Source organism: Heterodontus francisci, unplaced genomic scaffold (genome assembly GCF_036365525.1).
Source record: "Heterodontus francisci isolate sHetFra1 unplaced genomic scaffold, sHetFra1.hap1 HAP1_SCAFFOLD_988, whole genome shotgun sequence".
Lineage (NCBI taxonomy): Eukaryota > Metazoa > Chordata > Chondrichthyes > Heterodontiformes > Heterodontidae > Heterodontus > Heterodontus francisci.
This window is the reverse complement of record NW_027142059.1, coordinates 10001-17500: the sequence shown is the minus strand read 5'-3', so window position 1 is coordinate 17500 and position 7500 is coordinate 10001.

Below are 7500 nucleotides of genomic sequence, written 5' to 3'. Positions count from 1 at the left end.
CGGGCGGGGCTCTACGGAAAGAGGGGACCCTCCCGCGTCGAGTGCCGGCGCACCGACCCCGCAGGCTGACCGGGAAGGTGAAGACTCACCCCGCTGAATGCCCGGCCCCGGCTACCCTCCGGCTCCGGGGCCATAACTTCGGGGAGGGAGGTCCGTTCCCCGCGCGGTCGACGGCAGGCGGTAGGGCTCGGAGGGGCGCGGCCTGGTCCGCGAGTGCCCCGGCGCCGCCCCTCTGCCCGTCCGAGGGACAGTAGGAAATGGCCATACCGCTTTCCGGCCGATTGCCGCCGGACGTCCGGCCGCATTCGCTCGGTCTGCGCGGCCGGCGGTAGCCGGGGGCGAGGGGCATCGGGCGGTGGCGGAACCAGGCCGGCCCGACCGCTGGGGGCCGCCCGGGCGACGTTTGAATCTGTCGGGTCGGACCGCCGAATCCCGCGGGATTTCGGGATCGAATCTGCGGGTGGAATCGGCACCTCGTCCCGCTGTCCGGTTCCCCCCCCGTCGACTGCAACGGGTTTCCGAGGCCCGTCGGTCAGGCGCGGTTCGCTCCGCAATCCGCCGGCCGATCGGCACCGGGCGGGGCTCTACGGAAAGAGGGGACCCTCCGGCGTCGAGTGCCGGCGCACCGACCCCGCAGGCTGACCGGGAAGGTTAAGACTCACCCCGCTGAATGCCCGGCCCCGGGCACCCTCCGGCGCCGGGGCCATAACTTCGGGGAGGGAGGTCCGAGCTCCGCGCGGTCGACGGCAGGTGAAAGGGGCCGGTGCGCCGCGGAAGGCGACAGCAGTCCCGTCAGGCTGCACCTCTGCTCGGGCGAACGGCGTCAGGAAAAGGGGAGAGCACTTCCCCACCGATAGCTCCGGAACGCCCGGACCCATTGGCCCGCGGCACCGGTGGCTGCTAGAGGGCCTCCGGCGCCGTCAGCCGGGGTACGTCCCAGGCCGGCCGGACGGCGGGCAGCCGGAGGCAACGGCCTGGAACGGAGCCAGACTTGAGTCGTTCCGTGTGCCGTGGGCAAAAAGGCAGGGCTGCGGGTCAGCGCAGTTTGGCAAACCTAGCCGCAAGTGCGGGAAGGGCGGAGGAGCACACGGACGCCGCCTTCCCAAACTGAGCCCAAAGTGCCCAGGCATGCCCCCTTGATCTCGCCTAATCAGTGAGCCCAAAATAATTTCAGAGTGTGGAAACCTGATCCAAAAAGGTCGAAAAGAACGGCCAGAGATCAAGTCCGAAAGGGGAAATCAGTAACAAGCAAGCAGAGTAATCATTAACCAAAAAGCGCAAAATTATGTTAAAAGTGTGAAATCATTAACCAAAAACTCGAAAATAATGTCCAGAGACTAAGTCCGAAAGGGCAAATGGTTAACCAGTAAGCAGAGTAATCATTAACCAAAAATCGCAAAAGTAAGTAAAAAGTGTGAAATCATTAACCAAAAACCCGAAAATAATGTCCAGAGACTAAGTCCGAAAGGGCAAATGGTTAACCAGTAAGCAGAGTAATCATTAACCAAAAATCGCAAAAGTAAGTAAAAAGTGTGAAATCATTAACCAAAAACTCGAAAATAATGTCCAGAGACTAAGTCCGAAAGGGCAAATGGTTAACCAGTAAGCAGAGTAATCATTAACCAAAAGGCGCAAAAGTAAGTAAAAAGTATGAAATCAGTAACCAAAAAGCGCAAAAATATGTTAAAAGTGTGAAATCATTAACCAAAAACTCGAAAATAATGTGCAGAGACTAAGTCCGAAAGGGCAAATAATTAACCAGTAAGCAGAGTAATCATTAACCAAAAAGCGCAAAAATATGTTAAAAGTGTGAAATCATTAACCAAAAACTCGAAAATAATGTCCAGAGACTAAGTCCGAAAGGGCAAATAATTAACCAGTAAGCAGAGTAATCATTAACCAAAAAGCGCAAAAGTAAGTAAAAAGTGTGAAATCATTAACCAAAAAGTCGAAAATAATGCCCAGAGACTAAGTCCGAAAGGGCAAATGGTTAACCAGTAAGCAGAGTAATCATTAACCAAAAATCGCAAAAGTAAGTAAAAAGTATGAAATCAGTAACCAAAAAGCGCAAAAATATGTTAAAAGTGTGAAATCATTAACCAAAAAGTCGAAAATAATGCCCAGAGACTAAGTCCGAAAGGGCAAATGGTTAACCAGTAAGCAGAGTAATCATTAACCAAAAGGCGCAAAAGTAAGTAAAAAGTATGAAATCAGTAACCAAAAAGCGCAAAAATATGTTAAAAGTGTGAAATCATTAACCAAAAACTCGAAAATAATGTGCAGAGACTAAGTCCGAAAGGGCAAATAATTAACCAGTAAGCAGAGTAATCATTAACCAAAAATCGCAAAAATATGTTAAAAGTGTGAAATCATTAACCAAAAACTCGAAAATAATGTCCAGAGACTAAGTCCGAAAGGGCAAATGGTTAACCAGTAAGCAGAGTAATCATTAACCAAAAATCGCAAAAGTAAGTAAAAAGTGTGAAATCATTAACCAAAAACCCGAAAATAATGTCCAGAGACTAAGTCCGAAAGGGCAAATGGTTAACCAGTAAGCAGAGTAATCATTAACCAAAAATCGCAAAAGTAAGTAAAAAGTGTGAAATCATTAACCAAAAACTCGAAAATAATGTCCAGAGACTAAGTCCGAAAGGGCAAATGGTTAACCAGTAAGCAGAGTAATCATTAACCAAAAGGCGCAAAAGTAAGTAAAAAGTATGAAATCAGTAACCAAAAAGCGCAAAAATATGTTAAAAGTGTGAAATCATTAACCAAAAACTCGAAAATAATGTGCAGAGACTAAGTCCGAAAGGGCAAATAATTAACCAGTAAGCAGAGTAATCATTAACCAAAAATCGCAAAAATATGTTAAAAGTGTGAAATCATTAACCAAAAACTCGAAAATAATGTCCAGAGACTAAGTCCGAAAGGGCAAATGGTTAACCAGTAAGCAGAGTAATCATTAACCAAAAATCGCAAAAGTAAGTAAAAAGTGTGAAATCATTAACCAAAAACTCGAAAATAATCTCCAGAGACTAAGTCCGAAAGGGCAAATGGTTAACCAGTAAGCAGAGTAATCATTAACCAAAAATCGCAAAAGTAAGTAAAAAGTATGAAATCAGTAACCAAAAAGCGCAAAAATATGTTAAAAGTGTGAAATCATTAACCAAAAACTCGAAAATAATGTGCAGAGACTAAGTCCGAAAGGGCAAATAATTAACCAGTAACCTGGAACGGAGCCAGACTTGAGTCGTTCCGTGTGCCGTGGGCAAAAAGGCAGGGCTGCGGGTCAGCGCAGTTTGGCAAACCTAGCCGCAAGTGCGGGAAGGGCGGAGGAGCACACGGACGCCGCCTTCCCAAACTGAGCCCAAAGTGCCCAGGCATGCCCCCTTGATCTCGCCTAATCAGTGAGCCCAAAATAATTTCAGAGTGTGGAAACCTTAACCAAAAACTCGAAAATAATGGCCAGAGACTAAGTCCGAAAGGGCAAATAGTAACCAGTAAGCAGAGTAATCATTAACCAAAAATCGCAAAAGTATGTTAAAAGTGTGAAATCATTAACCAAAAACTCGAAAATAATGTCCAGAGACTAAGTCCGAAAGGGCAAATGGTTAACCAGTAAGCAGAGTAATCATTAACCAAAAATCGCAAAAGTAAGTAAAAAGTGTGAAATCATTAACCAAAAACCCGAAAATAATGTCCAGAGACTAAGTCCGAAAGGGCAAATGGTTAACCAGTAAGCAGAGTAATCATTAACCAAAAATCGCAAAAGTAAGTAAAAAGTGTGAAATCATTAACCAAAAACTCGAAAATAATGTCCAGAGACTAAGTCCGAAAGGGCAAATGGTTAACCAGTAAGCAGAGTAATCATTAACCAAAAGGCGCAAAAGTAAGTAAAAAGTATGAAATCAGTAACCAAAAAGCGCAAAAATATGTTAAAAGTGTGAAATCATTAACCAAAAACTCGAAAATAATGTGCAGAGACTAAGTCCGAAAGGGCAAATAATTAACCAGTAAGCAGAGTAATCATTAACCAAAAAGCGCAAAAATATGTTAAAAGTGTGAAATCATTAACCAAAAACTCGAAAATAATGTCCAGAGACTAAGTCCGAAAGGGCAAATAATTAACCAGTAAGCAGAGTAATCATTAACCAAAAAGCGCAAAAGTAAGTAAAAAGTGTGAAATCATTAACCAAAAAGTCGAAAATAATGCCCAGAGACTAAGTCCGAAAGGGCAAATGGTTAACCAGTAAGCAGAGTAATCATTAACCAAAAATCGCAAAAGTAAGTAAAAAGTATGAAATCAGTAACCAAAAAGCGCAAAAATATGTTAAAAGTGTGAAATCATTAACCAAAAAGTCGAAAATAATGCCCAGAGACTAAGTCCGAAAGGGCAAATGGTTAACCAGTAAGCAGAGTAATCATTAACCAAAAGGCGCAAAAGTAAGTAAAAAGTATGAAATCAGTAACCAAAAAGCGCAAAAATATGTTAAAAGTGTGAAATCATTAACCAAAAACTCGAAAATAATGTGCAGAGACTAAGTCCGAAAGGGCAAATAATTAACCAGTAAGCAGAGTAATCATTAACCAAAAATCGCAAAAATATGTTAAAAGTGTGAAATCATTAACCAAAAACTCGAAAATAATGTCCAGAGACTAAGTCCGAAAGGGCAAATGGTTAACCAGTAAGCAGAGTAATCATTAACCAAAAATCGCAAAAGTAAGTAAAAAGTGTGAAATCATTAACCAAAAACCCGAAAATAATGTCCAGAGACTAAGTCCGAAAGGGCAAATGGTTAACCAGTAAGCAGAGTAATCATTAACCAAAAATCGCAAAAGTAAGTAAAAAGTGTGAAATCATTAACCAAAAACTCGAAAATAATGTCCAGAGACTAAGTCCGAAAGGGCAAATGGTTAACCAGTAAGCAGAGTAATCATTAACCAAAAGGCGCAAAAGTAAGTAAAAAGTATGAAATCAGTAACCAAAAAGCGCAAAAATATGTTAAAAGTGTGAAATCATTAACCAAAAACTCGAAAATAATGTGCAGAGACTAAGTCCGAAAGGGCAAATAATTAACCAGTAAGCAGAGTAATCATTAACCAAAAATCGCAAAAATATGTTAAAAGTGTGAAATCATTAACCAAAAACTCGAAAATAATGTCCAGAGACTAAGTCCGAAAGGGCAAATGGTTAACCAGTAAGCAGAGTAATCATTAACCAAAAATCGCAAAAGTAAGTAAAAAGTGTGAAATCATTAACCAAAAACTCGAAAATAATCTCCAGAGACTAAGTCCGAAAGGGCAAATGGTTAACCAGTAAGCAGAGTAATCATTAACCAAAAATCGCAAAAGTAAGTAAAAAGTATGAAATCAGTAACCAAAAAGCGCAAAAATATGTTAAAAGTGTGAAATCATTAACCAAAAACTCGAAAATAATGTGCAGAGACTAAGTCCGAAAGGGCAAATAATTAACCAGTAAGCAGAGTAATCATTAACCAAAAATCGCAAAAATATGTTAAAAGTGTGAAATCATTAACCAAAAACTCGAAAATAATGTCCAGAGACTAAGTCCGAAAGGGCAAATGGTTAACCAGTAAGCAGAGTAATCATTAACCAAAAATCGCAAAAGTAAGTAAAAAGTATGAAATCAGTAACCAAAAAGCGCAAAAATATGTTAAAAGTGTGAAATCATTAACCAAAAACTCGAAAATAATGTGCAGAGACTAAGTCCGAAAGGGCAAATAATTAACCAGTAAGCAGAGTAATCATTAACCAAAAATCGCAAAAATATGTTAAAAGTGTGAAATCATTAACCAAAAAGTCGAAAATAATGCCCAGAGACTAAGTCCGAAAGGGCAAATGGTTAACCAGTAAGCAGAGTAATCATTAACCAAAAATCGCAAAAGTAAGTAAAAAGTGTGAAATCATTAACCAAAAACCCGAAAATAATGTCCAGAGACTAAGTCCGAAAGGGCAAATGGTTAACCAGTAAGCAGAGTAATCATTAACCAAAAATCGCAAAAGTAAGTAAAAAGTGTGAAATCATTAACCAAAAACTCGAAAATAATGTCCAGAGACTAAGTCCGAAAGGGCAAATGGTTAACCAGTAAGCAGAGTAATCATTAACCAAAAGGCGCAAAAGTAAGTAAAAAGTATGAAATCAGTAACCAAAAAGCGCAAAAATATGTTAAAAGTGTGAAATCATTAACCAAAAACTCGAAAATAATGTGCAGAGACTAAGTCCGAAAGGGCAAATAATTAACCAGTAAGCAGAGTAATCATTAACCAAAAAGCGCAAAAATATGTTAAAAGTGTGAAATCATTAACCAAAAACTCGAAAATAATGTCCAGAGACTAAGTCCGAAAGGGCAAATAATTAACCAGTAAGCAGAGTAATCATTAACCAAAAAGCGCAAAAGTAAGTAAAAAGTGTGAAATCATTAACCAAAAAGTCGAAAATAATGCCCAGAGACTAAGTCCGAAAGGGCAAATGGTTAACCAGAAAATCAGTCGAATAATGTCCAGAGACTAAGTCCGAAAGGGCAAATGGTTAACCAGTGGAAGGGCGATCAAGCGGAAAAATTTGCCCCGGTTACCCGGGATGGAGTTCCAGAGGTCCGGCCAGAGTTGTCAAATTCGTCCCGCTGATCGGACGCTTGTCATTCGGGTGGCTGGGGGTTGGCGGGGTATCTGCACAGTAGTAGGAGGTGGCAAGTCGGGACTTGGACGTTTATTCCAAGAGTCCACCCGAGCCTCCAGGTCTGCAGAGACCGACCCTAGCTGCCGCCCAACCGACTTTTAAGCCTTTTTCGGATGGGGATTTTTTCCCATTTTCGTCCATTTTTCGGGTTTTCTGTCGGGCTTAATAGGCGGCAGCCTGACCCCCCGGCCGAGGCGGGGGGCGCACTCTCCCTTGCGTAAGGGTCCGGATTTGCCCCGGAAAGTGCCCCCGACGGCCTCCCGACCCGGGTGCCTGCAGGGCGGGGGGAAAGGGTAGTCCCAGCCGCAGGAAATCATTAACCAAAAGACTTAGCCGTCGGGGCAGAGGCTAAGACCCGGGCTGGTGAAATCATTAACCAAAAGGAATGCACCCTTTTCCGAAAGTGCAGGCCGAAATAAGGCGAGCCTTGGGCCGGGAAGGCCAAAACCCCCAACTCATGGAAGTGTATGGGGTCGGACTCGGCGACTTTCCCGGGCCCCGAGTTGACCTTTCCCCACGGGGGCGGTCAAGTTGCTCCCGCCAAGAGGGCACGTTGCATTTGCTGCCGCTCTAGTCCCCGGGCTAGTTAATCAGTTGCCGTCGGAAGTCCCGATGCCGAAATGAAAAATGGCCGTTGCGGCGATTTGGCGCCTCATTTTCGGAAGGACTACCGGCAGGCAACCCGCCGAATTGACACTTGCGATTCGGGTGGCTGGGGGTTGGCGGGGTACCCGGAGATTTTCGGGAACTCGATTTTCAGAACTTTTGCTGGCAGCGGTTGCACTTGCAAAGTGGCCGAA